Source organism: Rhinatrema bivittatum, chromosome 2 (assembly GCF_901001135.1).
Source record: "Rhinatrema bivittatum chromosome 2, aRhiBiv1.1, whole genome shotgun sequence".
Classification (NCBI taxonomy): domain Eukaryota; kingdom Metazoa; phylum Chordata; class Amphibia; order Gymnophiona; family Rhinatrematidae; genus Rhinatrema; species Rhinatrema bivittatum.
In genome coordinates, this window is record NC_042616.1 from 482801558 (window position 1) to 482819402 (window position 17845).

At 43.0% G+C, this 17845-nt stretch overlaps 1 long non-coding RNA gene across 4 annotated transcripts in view; it reads right to left on the reverse strand.

Moving 5' to 3' along the window:
* Positions 1–457: 457 nt before the first annotated feature.
* LOC115086177 overlaps positions 458–17845 on the reverse strand; it is an 82046-nt gene continuing 64658 nt past the window's right edge. For all 4 annotated transcript variants that reach the window (XR_003855125.1, XR_003855127.1, XR_003855126.1 and 1 more), the window contains one exon: positions 458–477. This is a non-coding gene — a long non-coding RNA (uncharacterized LOC115086177). The remainder of the gene's footprint in view (positions 478–17845) is intronic.

The window sequence follows — 17845 nt, forward strand, 5'->3', positions numbered from 1 at the left end:
TAAGTGTGTGGGTGTGTTGGGATATGGGAGAGGGTGATGCAATGTTTCACACCTTCCCCTTCCCCCTCCCCCTTGCTTTGTATGGCCACACATTCTCTGCTCCCCCCATATCCCTGACTTGGAGTTCCCAGGTCAGAAGGGCTTGGGTTAGAGGCTCTTGGTCCCAGGGGTGCTGGCTTAAGGAATTTTGAACCCCTGGGATCCTGGGTTGGAGTCTCTCAAGCCTAGGAGCCCTGGGTCTAAAATCCTAGACCGCAGAGAGCCCCTGGCTTGTCTTTCTTCAGTGGTTAGAGGTAGGAGTTAAACTTAAATTGTACCACGGAAGTTAAAAAAAATGGTGCCTTGGTGTGTCAATGCCGCTTCTGCTGATTTCCTGCACTTCCTGCGGTGCCTTTGAGTGTTTATTGCCTCTGCTGATGCAGCTCTTCCTCTCGCCGCATGGCGTGGAGCCTTGTCACCTCTGCTGCTGCTCTCTACCTGCAAGTTTCAAAAAAACATTGGATGAAAAACCACAGGCAAAAAATATAGCATTGGTATAATGGAAATGATATGATATACCAGAAAAAAATGTTCATGTTTTCATTTTAAAATGACAGCACAATCCCTTCCGGCAGCCTCAAGGAGCAGAAGAACTTTTGCCAGGCCAAAGAAAATAAAAGAAGGATCAGTTTTAAAAATACATGAACTGAGTTCAATGTGAATTGACTAAGATACTGTAACTCGGTGAAACAGCATTTTTCCTATATAATTTTCATTTCTTTGCTTCTATAATAATCTATCCATTGTAAAAAGAAACTACAAAATTGTTTGAAATATTTTTTTCCTGAAAAAAAAAAAATCACAAAATCAACCTTCTTTGGAACCAGGAGGAATGAAGCTCTGCTATAAATGTAATGTATTCCTTTTTATAAAAGTTTTGGGCTCCTTAATTTTTACATAGCCCTAATCGTTCAATGTGTGAGTGTGATTTAAAGGCTGAGGAATGGATTTTCAAACAGTCTTTGAGTGGCAAAGGTACCTGATTATTTTTGACAGGTTATCTTTAGCCAAATCTTCAGCAACCTAACCAGTTAGGTGTTAGGTTGAAAATTCAGCTACATCAGGCAACTCAAAATTTGATGTGGCAAACTTAGGGGTGTGTTTGTTAAATCACATGAAAACTGGATCTTAAGGCCTCCATATAATGTGTGGCATGGATACACTTGCATATTGTGCCTATTTCTTATTTCTCCATCTCAAAAACAGGTACAGGAAAACTAGAAAATATAGATAGAAGAGCAACGGTAATGACAAAAGGTATGAACGACACCTCTAAGGAAGAAAGGCTAAACAGATTAGGACTCTTCAGCTGGGAGAAGAGAAAACTGAGAAAGAATATGAAATAGTGAGTGGTAATAGTGTTCCTTGTCTCCTGCAACTGTGCGGGCATGGGAGAAATCGCTCATTTAGCTCATTACTACAGAATCAATATACATATGGCCCTTTCCCACCTCTTAATTCAATCTTTTAAAGAATGCCACAGGATGCCTGTCTTCAGTCTCAGCTCCTTCTGGTCCTGCTGCAGCCCCTCCCTGCACAAACAGCTTGCGGAGGAGTGGTAGTGGGGTGGTGGTGAGGCTGAGGCCGGAGCAGATACAAGCCTCTCTCTAATCTCTAATAAAGGTTCTTGCACCTACAATGCATGCATACGTGGCCAATCGTGCACCTGAACATGTTTCGGAAACGCTGCAACTGCTGGTGTCTCACAGCTGGCAAAGAGGGCATTCATTTCAATTCGTGGAAGCCTTGATGACTGACACTATGGCTAACAAGTTTCAAACCTGTGCTAATTCAACCCCTTTTTGTGTCTGTTACCATGCGACTAATAAATGCACACATATCTTTCTGGGTAATTAACAGCATGAGAACCTGCTGATAGTGAAGGTATTTTTAGCATACAGAAGCTTACATGCTCAGAAAGACAACAAGGACTTTCTCAAAAAATATAAAAAAGGATAGTTGCACTATTTTAATTCAAAATAAAAGTAACATTTTGCAGATAAGTTTGTAACTTATGTCTTAACGATAATTTGGTGATTTTTTGAACTTGGTACATTTATTTGTATGTAGTTTAAATATTGTTTAAAAATAAACAGCAGGACTGTTTTTTAATAAAAAAATTGACTTTTTTTGCATAGTCAGATGTGTGAAATGTTATGCAAAACTATGCAAATTTGTCACATAATTGCCACAGTCTTTGCTAACACTTGCTGCAGAATTTTGAAAAATCTACCTTAGGGAGGGGCTCTGGTGGTCTGGTGGCATGGAGTAAGTTCATAGGGCGTGGTTATTTACCCTTTCAAATAGCAATAGGACTAGGGGATACCCCATTAAACTAACTTGTCGCAGCTTCAAAAAAAATTAAGAAAGATTTTTTTTTCAGTCAATGCACTGTGAAGCTGTGATCAAGGTTCATAGCATAACCAGGTTATAAATAAAGATTTTGAAGAAGTTCCTACAAGATGGATTCACTAACAATTATTAGCCAGGTAGATCTGGGGATCACCATGTCTTACTTCTAGGAACAGCAATGGGCAGACTGAATAGGCTCTATGGTCTTTAACTGCCCTCATGTTCTATGTTTCTATGGAATGGATATCTCCATGTGGGTCTGCCAGCACTTCCGAGTGATCTGAACTGGCTGCAGTCAGGGTAGGATGCTGGGCTTAATGGGCCATTGTTCTGATCTAGCATGGCACTTCTTACATTTCTTAGATGCTTGATTGTTATGTGCACATTGACCATCTGAGTTAGAGTGCTTCCCTTCCTATTACGGGATTCTGAAGATTCACTCAATCTGATGTACTTTCCAGTCAATTCAACTTCCATTTTCATAGAGCTGCCGTAACCCTAGTAACTTTCCCTAGTTCAATATTTTGTTTTTTAACATGTTTAAACAGAAATGGGATCATGATTCAGTGGCTACACCAGAGCCCAAGGCTAACTTCTGTGGGTAAGTATTATCTTAGTCAAGGAGAGACAGATTAAAAACTCAAATTGAACATGTTTTATTGAATACTTTTGTTTTGTTTTCAGAACACAGTTTCAGGCAATGAGATAATGACAGCAATTTATTTAATTTATATAGTGAAATGTTTTAGATGATATTAATAGAATGAAAAGAGTTTATATTTTCACTTTTGAATACAGTTCTCTATGGATACAAACACATTAAATGAACTTTACCGTACAACACCCACCTGCATGCATGCTATAAAAATAGGCTTGGCAAACACTGCAACAGCAGATACAGTAGTTTCAAAATATTCCACTTGTGCTGAAATAATGCACAGAATTACCATTTCACAAAACTCTGAGCATGAAAATTTCTGTGCTGGTGTGGGTGCTGTGACATTTACTGTCTGTCATACCTCTAAGGAAATCAATGGTGAAACCTCATTTGGGTCCTGTATCCAGTTTTAGAGTCTAAATATCTGTAAAACCTTAAACAAAATCCAGAATGGGACCAGCAAAATGGTGCAGGGTCTGAACTGTACCATAAGCTCTGTGAAATGCGACTCAAAGACCTAAATATATGCTGGAGGTGAAGTTTAAGAAAGCAGCCTTCCTATTTCTTCAACCTTTGCATATGACTTCTTAAGAAGACGAGAGATAGGTCACCTAGGAGGTTATTGGGTGGCTATGCAGTTTGTGACTAGATAATAGATATTGCTTTTGTTCATTATTTTAAATGTAATGCTTGTCATGGTTTAATTTGTTTTAGTATTTTATGAAACTGATTGATTATGTAACCTCATTTTATCTGCCTAGAACAATAATTATTGAATGAGGGAAAATATTTTAAATAAATAAATGGAGGGACTAAAATATTTCAAGGATATAAGTGGCATACAAAACGCAATCACTTTTTAGTAGAAAAGATGCTCAAGAGCAAAAGCTTATTATATGAGACTGGAAAGGAACTGATTTAGGAGTAATTTTGAAATATTTCTTCATAGAAAGGGTGGTAGAGCTGTCTTCCAACAAAACCAGGAGGTAACAAATAATCCCAGAATTCAGAAAGGCATGGGACAAGCAGAGAGCTTAATGGGAAAACGAGGGTACAACCAGGAGCAAGTACAATATGTATTGCAGTAGATAAGGAGCATGAGCAGACTAGGCAGTTCTTTGTGTCTTCATCTGCCATTGGCTTCTATGTTTCGCTCTTATTCAGACCTGCCTATAGATAAGAAGAGTGGTGGTAACAGGAGGACTTTCCTAATATGACTAGAATTGAAGATAGAGGAGAGATGTAACTGCCAGTAATGAAATGCCAAGGAAGGTTTGAGTGCCTGGACTATTCTTCTAATGACCATTGCCAATGGAGAACACACACAGTAGGCCATTTGCACTAAGGAGACCAATTTGTTTCCTTTCTCACAAACCTCTGTTCTTAACCCTGGAAAAAAAAATCAAATTGCACTTCACTTATTAAAAATGTTTTGTATCTAACACATGCAAAAGAATTGTAGACTAAATAGCCCAGAGGGTCCATCAAGCCCAGCATCCTGTTTCCAACAGTGGCCAATCCAGGATACAAGTACCTGGGAATAAATTAAATAGATCCCTTGCTACTAATGTCAGTAATAGCAGTGGCTGTTTTTCTAAGTTAACTTGATTAATAGCAGTTTATGGGCTTATCCTCTAGGAACTTGTCCAAACCTTTTTAAAACCCAGCTAAACTAACTGCCTTAACCACATCCTCTGGCAACGAATTCCAGAGTTTAATTGTGTGTTGAGTGAAAATGAATGTTTTCTGATTTGTTTTAAATGTACTTCTTGCTCCCTAGTCCTTGTATTATCTGGAATAGTAAACAACCGATTCACAAGTCATTTAGTTCAATAAAAAAAAAAAAAATGTTCCTATTTCCAGGACTTACTGTCTAAATTTCAAAAAGAGCCTCCTCCTGGCTAGCATTGCAAGAGCAATGCCAGGAAAGATCCTTTTTTAAAATAATTTCTTCTTTATTGAATTTTCAGTTAATGTGTTGCACCAGGAGGTGGACCCTTGGCCTAGTACAGGATTGGTAGGCTCCCTGGTCGGACCCAAAGAGCGCCTGCCACCAGGAGGCGGAGCACAAGAGGAGACAGAGGCTAGCTGGAGCTTCACCAATAGCAACCCGGGGTTCCCTCAGGCTGAACCCTTGGTTACCCGGGCCGCCTGGTCTTAGGTGGGCCTCACAGGATTTCCTTGAGAGAAAGTTCAGAGGTGTGCCCACCATGATCAAGGGTGTGCGGTTGAAGTTCAGGCTAGAAGTCTGGGGTGCCAGAGAAGACCAGAATAAAGTTTCTGAATGTATGGCAAGGATCAAGGCCAGAGTCAAGGCAGCATAGTCAGCCAAAGCAGGGGTCAATACCAGTGGTCAGTCTGTGGATAGTCAGCCAAAGCAGGGGTCAGTTTCCAGGCGGCAGTCAGACGTGGTCAGTGGTCAGGCAGAGGTCAGTTCCAGGCAGCGTGCAGACATGGTTGAGGAAACAGGCAAAGGTCAAATCCAGGCGGCAATCAACGTAGTCAAGAACAGGCAGAGGTCAGTACCGAGAAAACAGTCCGAGAGGTACTATCTGGGGAGATGAAGGAACAGAAGGACGCTGGAACAGAAGGACTCTAGAACGAGACTGGAACAAGGCTGGAACAAGACTGGAACAGACACTGGAAACGCAGAGGCAAACTAGAAATCATAGCGTGATCAACCCGATTGCCAAGGCAAGGAAGTGCAGACAGGTACTTCCTTTTAAGCAGTGTTCAATCAGAGCGCGCTGCGGAGCTGGGATCCACCCCTGGCTCTTTAAGGGGCCAGGCGGTCCACGTACGTGCGCCTAGGGGGTGGGGCCGATGCCACGGAGGATGCCGAGCCCCACCATAAGACCTGGCTGGAAGTGGAAGGCCCGGCAACCGCTGCCGTGAGAAGCAGGGGAGGATGACCCGGGACCCGTGGAAGTCTTGGTGGAGTGAGTAGGCCCGGATGCGGGTCAAGCGCAGATGGGACAAGCAATATAATCTAACACAAAAATACAGGAAATGATGGGAAGATCATATAACATTTTCATAATTTCAATCAAGAATAATAATACAGTTCTGTATCATCAGCCATAATTTCTGGGGGGGAACACACAACTATGTAGTCTTACATATAGTATTCTACCATAAATGCATATATAAAATAAAAATGAAAATTAAGTGAGGAGAGTTTTATTATTTATTTTGGTCATCATTACTATCTCCTCCAGGGCTCCTATCTTTTTTTTTTTTTTTATTAATTTTTAATTTATGCATTTCAAAATTATAACAACAAATATTATAATTGTATACAGATAAAGCAATACAAATTTAAGAAAAAATATAGTTCCATTTTATCAGGTGATAACAACATTATCTGTTTTTTCTCTAAGAAAATCCAGGAGAGACAAATTATAAATGAGCGACTTAAAGGAAAAAGGAAAAGCAAAGAAGATTAATACAAATCCCCTCTCTTACAGACCGATACAGTACAGTGCGCTCCGATGGAGCGCACTGTTAACCTGCCCTTGGACGCGCATTTTCTCTTACCCCTTATTCAGTAAGGGGAGGAAAACGTGCGTCCAACCCGCAGCACCTAATAGCGCCCTCAACATGCATTTGCATGTTGAGGGCACTATTAGGTATGCCCGCGTGATACAGTAAGTAAAATGTGCAGCCAAGCCGCATATTTTACTTTAAGAAATTAGCGGCTACCCAAAGGTAGGTGCTAGTTTCTGCCAGCACCGAGAAAGTGTGTTCCCTCCGACTGAATATCATGGCGATATTAAGTCGAAGGTCCTGAAGTGTAAAAAAAGTTAGAAAAAAAGAAAAAAAAATGTTTAAATGGGCCGGTGGCTGTCGGGCCGAAAACCGGACTCTCAATTTTGCCCGCGTCCAGTTTCCGAGCCCATGGCTGTCAGCAGGCTCGAGAACCGACGCCGGCAAAATTGAGCGTCGGCTGTCAAACCCGCTGAAAGCCGCCGCTCCGGGGCAAAAGGAGGCGCTAGGGATGCGGAGCAACCTTGGAGGGAACAGGGAAAGCCATCGGGGATCCCCTTGGGCTCGGCGTGCGCAAGGTGCACAAGTGTTATAAAATCGGGTGGCGCGCACAAATGTACCCCGCACGCGCTCCTTTAAAAATCTGGCCCATAAGTTATATGCTCAAGTTACGTCCTGTGAAAAGAAGGTGTAACTTCACATGAGTGAATCTCTGCATAAACCTGACCACTTACCTGTGAATTTTGGAAGCAAATTTATGCTGAGTACTCTTATTAACTCCTTGGGCTATAGATTTAGTCTTAATCCTAGAGACACTAATGATCCACAGATAACATCACACATACTATTTGTAGATATATTGAAGCTTTATAGCTCTTATGATTACCATATAGCAGAACAGCTCCCAGAAGTGAAGAGTTTCTCAGATGCCATGAGGATGAGATTTGATCTGGACAAATAAAATAAGGTGACCTGGGGGAGTGTGCGAGAGTGAAGGAGGGGGTCGTTGCCTTCCCTGAGGCCTAACTGGCTCCGAGGACCCCGAGAAATCCATCTGCCGGCAGGAACTGCTGGGGGCGCGGCTGAGTGACGTCAGTCAGGGCGTCCCCTCACCGATGATAAGAACTGCGGTGTGGTGAGCCTAGAGAAAGTAAGAATGCAACTAAGCTTTATTGGCAAGGGCCCCGAAAGTAGCTTAAACATGGATTGGATAGTCACGTCTAACTTGGCAACACAGGAGCAAAAGGAGGATAAGAGTAGAAAAGACCCTTGAAAGATAGGGTATTGAGTCATCCAAGCCAAGCCAACTCCTATTGCAAGTTAGTAAGAGAATATAGGGTTTAGGTATAATCCAAATCAGCTCTTCCATCCGTACTTCAGCACTGCCTATGTGCAGTCAGAGTCTCTCTGGTATAATCAATAAGTACATAATGTTATAGGAACAAGAAGAAAAAGGTTCTTTGCTTGTCCCATGGCAACCCAGGAAAATAATTTGCTTACCCCATGTTCACATGTGTTAACAGGTGTATTAATCAATAAAAAATAATTAAAGCTCAGGAAAATGATACTGGGTGAAAGTACTTAAAAAATCAGATTCAGAGTTGAGGGAAAGCAGAACGCAATGATTTTTGTATAAGAATAACTGTTTAAATTATAGATGTGAATACTCTGTACACTGCGAGAGCTAATGGGCCTAATTGCTTCCCTGCCCTACTCCTCCAAAAATATTCCTTTTTTTCTCTCCAAAAGGTACACACACATACTTGTTGGTAACACACAGTCCAGCATATTTAAAACTGTGTGTGGTTCACGATAATTTGACAGCCTATCCGTTGTGCAGTGCTATACACATACATACAAGTGAGTTGTTCCACAATAACACAACTTGTCCATCAGTTTACCATCCATGCTGCATTGGTTTTAAGGTAGCATGAGATTACTGTATATGATTGGAGGGTGGGAGATGGGTGGGCAGGGGTTGGGGGAGAGGAACAATTATTTGATTGATTTCCTTCACCTCTGCTACATGGACAGAGATGTGATTGGCTACAGCCTTGCTATTTTGTTATATGTTCTGATTTCTGTTTCATTACATCTTTTTCCTTTTACTTTTTTTTCTGCTTGGGTAACTTCCTTCAGATACTTGCTTTCCTCTTCTCGGTGGCTATGGTGGTTTAAATGGGAATTGTAGTTTTGCTAGATGGATTTTAAGGTACCTGTTTTCTTCTGTTCTTTCTCTTCTATTGCAGCTCCTTTGTGACATGCTGGCCATCTTTCTGGAGGAAAAGCTAGAAAAGAAGATGAAGCAGCATGACTCTTCAGCAAACCCAAGCAGCAACAACCTTGTGTAACCTCTTGGTTGTTATACTTCCTCCCGTGGCTGGCAGCATGGGAGGTGCTTACCTCCGCGGCCTAAAGGCCGCAGCAGCACAGGACTTTTCCAGCAGGCCATCCAATGCCATGGATCTTTGTGGCCTGATCGCCATCTTGCCGGCACGGCAGGAGCCGTGCCGGGCTTCTCTAATGAGGCAGGGAGCCACCGATGACTGTGCGGCTTCGTGGCCCGGAGGCCGCTGAAGGCAGGACCTTTCCTGCGGCTGGTGCCACTCCCGGACCTCCTCTTTGCGGCTAGATGCCGCTGACAGCATTGGGGCCTGTTTGCAGCCTTCCTCTGGCCTTCTCTGCTCTCCCGTCGCAGCGGCAGTATGGCCGCTGTCCAGGGTCCTGCCCAGCTGTTTCTAGGGGCAGACCCACTGCTCCTCACCAGATTTAAAGGGCCAGCCAGGTGTGGCCCATGTGAACTCCTCCCAGGGAGTTGCCTGTCTTTAGCCCTACTTAAGGTCTCTTCAGTCGTTCCTCCAGGGCCTTCGCAACGAGCCAGTCTTCTGAGGAGCTTCTCCTTCCTCTTGGACTCCATGTTCCTGCTCTTGCTTGGTGTTCCAGTATTTCAAGGGATCCCTCTTTGTTTTGTCTCTGCTGTTCTTGATCTCCGTCTCTGATGTCCTGATGTTTCTCAGTCCTCCATCTTTGATGTCCTAATGTTCCTGACATCCTCCATCTCTGCCATCCTGATGTTCCAGAAGGCCTGATGTCCTCGATGGCTAGAGGTCCTTACATTCCTGATGTCTGTTCCTGTGATGTTCCAGCTACTCGAGTCCTCCAGATGTCCATCTAGAGGGTAATCCATTTCGTCCAGTTCCTGTTCTTGGACACTGGAGCCTCGGTCAGATGGACTCCTTTCCTGAGTCTGCCCTGCTGCCTCGTGGTCTGTCACCAGCCTCCAGGTTGTGTAGGATGGATAGGATGCAGTGAGACAGGGTGGTCCATGAGCAGCCCATTGGGTCTGCCCATGTTGGTGGGCTGTGTAGGGCACCCTGAGGAACAGTGCCCATCTGTCTTCATCCAAGGCATCCCAGTTCCTCCTATCTCATCTGGATTTCCCAAGGTCTGTAAGAGATATCCTTGCCTCGGACGTTTCTGATGCCCTGAGCCTCCATCCACTCTAGTTCCAGATGCCTTCTATGGGTGAGCTTCCATCTGCTCACCTTTCCGGATGTCCTGACATCTTGCGTTCCTGATGTTGATGCCTTATGTTCTACTCCTAAGTCCTGAAGTCTTCGTCTCAGCCTTCAAGCTTCAGTCCTTGTCTGTCCTCGTCTCCTGTCCGGCCTGCTGCCTCTGTCGCTACCCAGCGGCAAGTCCAAAAGGGTGTGGAGTAGTCGGAGGACCACTCAGAAACCAACCATGTTTGGTTGGTCTGACTAGGCAGGCCTGGTCGTCTCCAACCCTAGATGAGGTCCGTCTTACCGCAAAGGGGCACACATCTCACCCCCTAACACTCCCAGCCAGCGAAGCATAACATTGGTGGGACTGATACCTCAGACTGAACCTAGGGGCACATAGAGAGATGGACCCTATCTGCTCTCAGTTCTCCATGGATAGCTTTACATCTGAGTTCCAGGGCTCCCTATGGGGGGAAGCTTAGCTTCAAGGCCCTTTGGCATTATCACTCAATATAAGCCCTTTTTTCTTTGTTGTACACAGCACTGATAATAGTCACAGTCATTTGTATCCAAAAGTCACACTGAAAGGCAATGTGGTTTCCAACCTCTTTACTGATAGGTGATTAAAGAAATGAAGAATATTTACAGCACTCAAAATCAGGGTTTAAATAAAATCAATGAATAAATAAGCGGTAGAAAAATTAATAAACATGTGACCTCACTTCTCTAGTAAAGTCTCTAATTTCCTTTAGAAGCCAATTCCTTAATACTTGATCTCCTTTTCCTCTCAGTTTCTCAAGATGGAGGAAAGCTTAATTCTCCCTCTAAACCCCAACATTATCACATATCTTCTCCTCATTGTAGAATGGTTAGAATAAAGTCCCAATTATCCATCAGAATGTAAGTCCCAAATTTCATTCTTCCTGAAGTCCTCTTAATTATTCTAGATCTCCTTATGACAATACTAGTGGGTACTCTCCTCTCATGTGTAGCACACTTGAGTCAGCAGCAGCAAAATTCTTAATCAATACCTTCAGATCCTTCCCTACTCTGGAAAAGGACAGGGATCCACTTGTCTGATGAAACACTCACTCCTCAGGCTCTTCCTAGGTAAAAGACGCCTCTTTCCCAATATCTCAGAAACGGATTCTCTGGAACCAAGGGCACTCGGCTCCAGGTAGAACAAAAATAGACTTTGACACAAAATAGAGAGAAAATAACCCAGAGACAGGAAGGGTGGAAAAAACTTCCTTGTTTCCAACTGAGGAGATAGTTATTAAAGAAAAATAACTCAGGGATGAAACTTCTCTGCATCGGGTCACATACAGGCCTATCCCCTGGAGGAGTGATAGAACACTGCCAGAATCTTCCCTATCCCTTGATCTAACCTTACACAGAGATACTATAATCCTCTGTGAAGGGGTACCAGGGCTTTCACATGAAAACATCTCCAAAATTGGGATCACTGGAGTAAAAAGCAAACAGTTGTGGGTCAGATTTACAGGCTGACCAAAAAGGAGGAAAAACAGACAACTCCCCTGCATTAAGCTAGAAATTAAAAGACCAGAGTCAGAGAGCTCTGTCCTTTGAAAAGGTAACTGAAAACCCATAACCTGACTTACTAAAATCCACACTCATAAGATGGTGCCTGGGGATGATACACAGCTAGAGCATACCATCTGAGTCTGCCACATGGGGAGAAAAATGCACATTTCGCTTTACTAAACCGATTTGAACCACCCCATGCTTGTTAGTTTACTCCTTCTGGTAAGGAAATCAGGCATTCCTTACATATGGTCTAACCCCGACAAGCGGCCCCGTTTCACATGCGTTTGCTTCCTCAGGGGGACTGCAACCAGTGAGAAAACCAAACCTAAGCTTTAGATACAAGAACTTAGGACACATTCACCACCATACATATTTAACAATTTTTTTACCTCAAGATCATTTATTATCAGGCATTTCTCCAGACTGCTTGTTAAATATGTATGGTGGTGAATGAGGTAAAAAAAATTGTTAAATATGTATGGTGGTGAATGTGTCCTAAGTTCTTGTATCTATAGCTTAGGTTTGGTTTTCTCAGTGGTTGCAGTCCCCCTGAGGAAGCAAACGCATGTGAAACAGGGGCCGCTTGTCGGGGTTAGACCACGTGAATAATCATCAATAACGAAGTCAAGAACGGTCATTCCAAAGAGAAGAAATCCACATTAGGGGTCAGCCATAGAATGAATAAATGATATACAATGTGTTAGTATTATATTTCATGCCTAAGAGAAATATGACGCAGATGTGGGGGTTGGGTACATATAGATTGTAAGTGGGTATATCCACAGGGATTACAAGTAAAACATTGTACTGAAATTGCATTGTAATATTGTATAGACTCATTGGAGTCTCATATGCTGACCACTGTTGTGCATTTGGATGTATTTTAGGTATGAATGAGTGTGTGTGTGATTTTATATTTTATGGACACATTTCCAAAACATTCTTTTGAAACTTATGATAATAAAGCTGTACACTTCTCTTATTTCTTGTCAAGTTGTATAAATATAGAGAAAATAGTTCTTGTTACCCAGTGAGTATACCTTATACGGTTACCGTAGATATTCAAAAGCCATTTAGATGGATAACTCACAAATTATCCATTTAAATGGCTTAAACAGCATATTGAACCTCATATCGGGCTAAATTGTAGCCGGATATGTTATTGTCCAGCTATAATTTAGCTGGATATAAAAAGGGGGTTTTGGGGGCGATCCAGGGAGAGGTCCCATTGTCTGGCTAACTTAGCTAAATACAGGGTATATCTGGCTAATTTAGCCGCATAACTTTAGACTTCCTCAGAAGCAGGTCTAGAATTATCTGACCTCATATGGCCGTATAAGTTTACACTTAATTGGGTATATTCAAAAGAACATAGCTGGTTAAGTTACTTTGCATTAAAAAAAATAATTGCAGCCTGTCCCCCTCCTCCCTCCCACCCGAGTTTCCAAGGCCCTATGGGGTTGAACTAGCCCTCTCCCCGAAAATGGCACATTTAATCTTAAAAATAAATTTTTGCAGCCGGAAGTCCCCCCTGCCCACCCCTGTGCCTACTTCCCCGTATACAAAAAAAATAAATAAATCTGGCAGCCTCCAGAGTCCCCTCCCAACACCCCCTAACCCTTTCCCTTCTTCTCACACCGTACCTTTTGTTCAAGGTTCTCAGCAGGTTCACGGCAGCCTTCTCCCGCGATCTGAGACTGGGGCTTCTAAGGACAGTTCTGCCGTTGCTGTGCTACTACGATGGAAGCACGAACCCTATCCTGCAAGGTCTTACTCTATACTCCTCATCCCTAGATGCCTTGTACTCTTTTCCATGAGTTCTTCAGAGTCCAAATGAGGGGGGAGCACTCCCCCATTGCTCCTACCCTGCCAAGTCCCAATTGAAAATGGCGCCAGTTGGCCCTGAGCCGGGTGCCATTTTGTGGTATGGCCCTGGGTCATTTGGACTTTGGAGATCCCACAAATGGGTAAGAAGCATCCAAATGAGGAGGTGGTGGTGGTGGTGGGGGGGGGGGGGGGTAATGGGGTTAGAGGGGAAGACCTGGGGGAGTTTTCAATTCTTCAATTTTGGAGGTGCTCAGTTCTTTGTGGTGATAATGGTCCCAGGAGACTGGGCTGGGGTGGTGTCTGCCATTTTAAAAAAAATAAAATTAAAAAAAACAAACAAACATCATCTGGGGTTTGTTTTGTTTTGAAACATGTAGGCATTAGAAAAAGGCATATAGGTTCTTCAACAATGTGCCCTGCAGTTCCAGATGACAAAAGTGCCACTAACCCTTTCAAAAGTAGCTCTTTGGAACATTGAGGGAGCCAATGTATTAAAGTGAGCTAACATTGGTCATTAACACATATAAATATCATAATTATCATACATTCTAATAGCCAAAGTTGATGACATGCAAATGAGGCAGATGGTAATGTATGTGCATACAAGCACATACATACATATGGATGATCACAAACACTTGACTATCCTTTCCCAAAGTATAAGTAAGTTTTTTTATGCTAATACATCTGCAAAGTAGTTTGCATTCATAAGTTTTTGCTCTTCTAATAGATGAGTTATTTTGTGTAGTTTTGCATCTCCTTATCATATATTTCGCATTAAAAATATTGTAAACTAATTTATATACATTAACAGAATAACGCTTGTAAACTGACTTGTGCATTCTAACAGTGCTGTGGACACATGTGGTAACATTTGCGATACAGTTAACATACTTTTTATCACATTGGCCCCTTAGTCACCTCTTAAAAATGGAAGGTTAACAAATGTCTTTTTTGGGAGGGGCTGTAGGAGTTGCTTTCAGACAGAATTAAAGATGAGGGTTTGTTATTGCTGGATCTCTAATTTTTACTAAAGTGTACAAGTTCTTAAGAGTGTCAAAATTAGCCCCAGAATATAATAACAGGAGCTGTGCAGCTGCAGCAGTGCTCCTGTCCAGAATTACTCCCCTCTTTAGTGGGAGTATATACATTCATGCCTGATGGATCCATGAAGCAAACAAAAGGTGAATGGGTGATTGTGGGCATGTCTGTAGGAAGTGTGAAAGGCATTAAAAAACTGTCTATGACGTCTCTTCTTTTTGTCTGCCTAAATATATATACAATATCTTTCTCCAGGCTATAATAAAAATAGCACTTTTTTTTTTTTTGCGGAATATCTCAGTTTGCATTCAGCATTTTCATGAGATTTGCCATAAAGAGAATCAGAGTTAATAAAAAAAAAAGCAATCTGCAGACTTACCACTATAAGAAACAGAATTCCTACTAAAGGTAAACTAGAGGATTTGAATTCTGACCTGAAAAGAAGAGAGTATTAACTCTTGAAAGCTAATACAAAATGTATTTAATCCAATAAAAAGGTATTACCTTATATATTATAAATAACATTCTAACTAGCTGGGCAGGTTCAGAGAGATTTTCTAAACACTGGGTTGGATTTTACTCCCACACATGGGAGACTGAGAAGGTGTTGCCTTATCCTTTTTCACCACCAGGCACCATTTTAGGTTGTGGTATTTTTAGTTAGATTTCCTGAAGGCAGGAGCTCTCTATCTCCTGTCCTTTATTTTTCTAACTTATTACTGAAAGGTTGTCTGCTTTTCCCTTTGTCAGCTTGTCAATCTGACCTACTTCCTAATTGTTTTATGCTCTTTCAATCCATTTTTTTGAGATTTCCCTTGTGTGAACTGTTCATAGAGGACTGGGGCCATCCCTGTGTGTGGTTGAATCAAGGGTTGGGAAGATTCTGGCAGATTTCTATCACTCCTCCAGGAGAGAGACCTGATGCAGAGGAATTTCAACTTATAAAGATCTGTCTTTTGTGCCGTCTCCTCAGTTGTGAGGCAGGGAAGTTTTTTTCCGCTCTTCCTCTCTCTTGCTTGTTTTCCCCTTTTTGTAAACGACTATTGTTTTTCCAGTTGGAAATGAGTGCCATTGGTACAAGGGAATCAGTTTCCATTCTTTTGCCTAGGAAGAGCCTGAGGAGTAAAATTTACATCTGAGAAATGGAGTCCTGTCCTTCCTTTCAGGGAAGGAAGGTTTTGAGAACAGTGTTCACTGCTGACTCAAGTGCCCACTGGTCCTGTCATAAAGGAGATCTAAAATATTTAAGAAGACTTCAGGAAAGATATGAGAGTTAGACCTTACATTCTGATAAATTATTGGGACTTTATTCCAACCAATCTACAGTGGGAAGAAGATGTTATAGATTGAGAGTGGAAGGAGGATTGAACTATCTTCAATCTGAATAACTGGAAAGAGAAGATCACGTATTATTAAGGAAATTTGCTTCCATAGAGAACCAGAGACTTTACTAGAAAAGTGAGGTCACGCATTAATTAATCTTTCTTCTGCCTATATATCTGATTTGAGTGCTGTAAATATTCTTCGGTCATCTAATCAACTATCATTAAAGAAGTTAGAAACCACATTGCTTCTCAGTGTGATTTTTGGATAGAAAACACTGGAGTAGATTTTTGTTCGCGCTCCAGGCGCAAACAAAAGTATGCTGGATTTTAGTAGATACGCGCGTAGCCACGCGTATCTGCTAAAATCCAGGATCGGCGCGCGCAAGGCTGCCGATTTTGGGCAGCCGGCGCGCGCCGAGCCGCGCAGCCTGCCTCCGTTCCCTCCGAGGCCACTCCGAAATCGGAGCAGCCTCGGAGGGAACTCGCTTTCGCCCTTCCCTCACCTTCCCCTCCCTTCCTCTACCTAACCCACCCCCCCCCCCCCCGGCCCTATCTAAACCCCCCCCTACCTTTCTCCATGGATTTACGCCTCCCTCCGGGAGGCGTAAATCCACGCGCGCCAGCGGGCTGCTGGCGCGCCGAGAAGCAATCCGGGGGCGGTTCCGGAGGGCACAGCCACGCCCCGAACCGCCCCTGCCCAAAACCACGCTCCCGGGCCCGCCCCTGAAACGCCGCATCCCACCCCCAAAACGCCGCACCGATCGGCCCCGCCCCCGACACACCCCCGACTGAAAACCCCGGGACTTACGCGAGTCCCGGGGATCTGCGCGCGCCGGCGGCCTATCAAAAATAGGCGCGCCGGCGCGCAAGGCCCTGCTCGCGTAAATCCGGGCGGATTTACGCGAGCAGGGCTTTTAAAATCCGCCCCACTGTGATTATCATCTGTGCTGTTTCCAGAGAAAAAAAAAAGACTTATACTGTGTTTAATGCAAAAGGGCCTAGGAGCTAAGCTTTTCCCCATAGCGTGCCCTGGATCTCAGATGTGTAATGCTATCCGTGGAGAAACTGAGAGCAGATAGGATCCATCTTTCTTTCTATGTGCCCCTGGGTTCAGTCTATGGGAGGCATCCCACCCAGGGTTTACAGATTTTTTTTTTGTTTATATTAACCTTTATTTACGTGCATTCAAGTGGATGAAAATGGCAGCCAAAATAATTTATACTAGAGGGAACCAATGCAGATTTACCAGGCAGCTGGAGCAAATCAGGTATATTTAATGTTCACGGAACAGAATGAAAGGCTAGAAAAATTATGATGTATTGTGAAAGGAAAAAAATCTTAAGAATTATGGTAAAAGAGCATCACAATGCAAAGAGTACCTATGTCTATATATAGGGCTTTGGGGATGGAGGAGAAGGAGTGGGTATCATACACTCACAGTAAACAGAATCAAGCATTCATTCTGCACTGATACAGTTTTCTTTTGCCCTGTAGTGTATCTGATTTGATGGTAGGAGTCAGAGCGTAAAAACAGAGGCATGAAAAAGTCAGATAACATAGGAAGAACAAGCCCTATTCCGTTCAGAAGAACAGCAGGCTGAGAGCCTTGTTTGCTAAGCATTTTCCCATAGACACTCAATGGAAAAAGTCCTTTAGCATACAGACTCCTGATCACACTGTTTCAAGACCACACAGAACACAAATTGCAGGGAACTCTGTCTCCTAAGAAACATGTGATCCTACATCAAAAAAATGACTATCAACGTGTTTATGTCTGAAGCAATAGAACACACCACTGAATAGAAAGAATTCTGGAGGAGCTCTGCATGACTTAGCAGCAGATCTGCATTAGGAAGTTGAATAAGAAATATCAGTTCCAGGCACATGAGAAAAAGAAATAGCATCCGGCCTTTAAAAAGTGAGTCTCAGCTTTGCCGCCAGCCATCTTTCTTGCCTAACTGAAACAAAGGGACCACACTGGACAAGAAATGATGATGGCAGCATGAGGAAACATCACACCTGGGACTAGAACCAGCATATTCTGGTCTACAGGCAGCAGCTCTCTT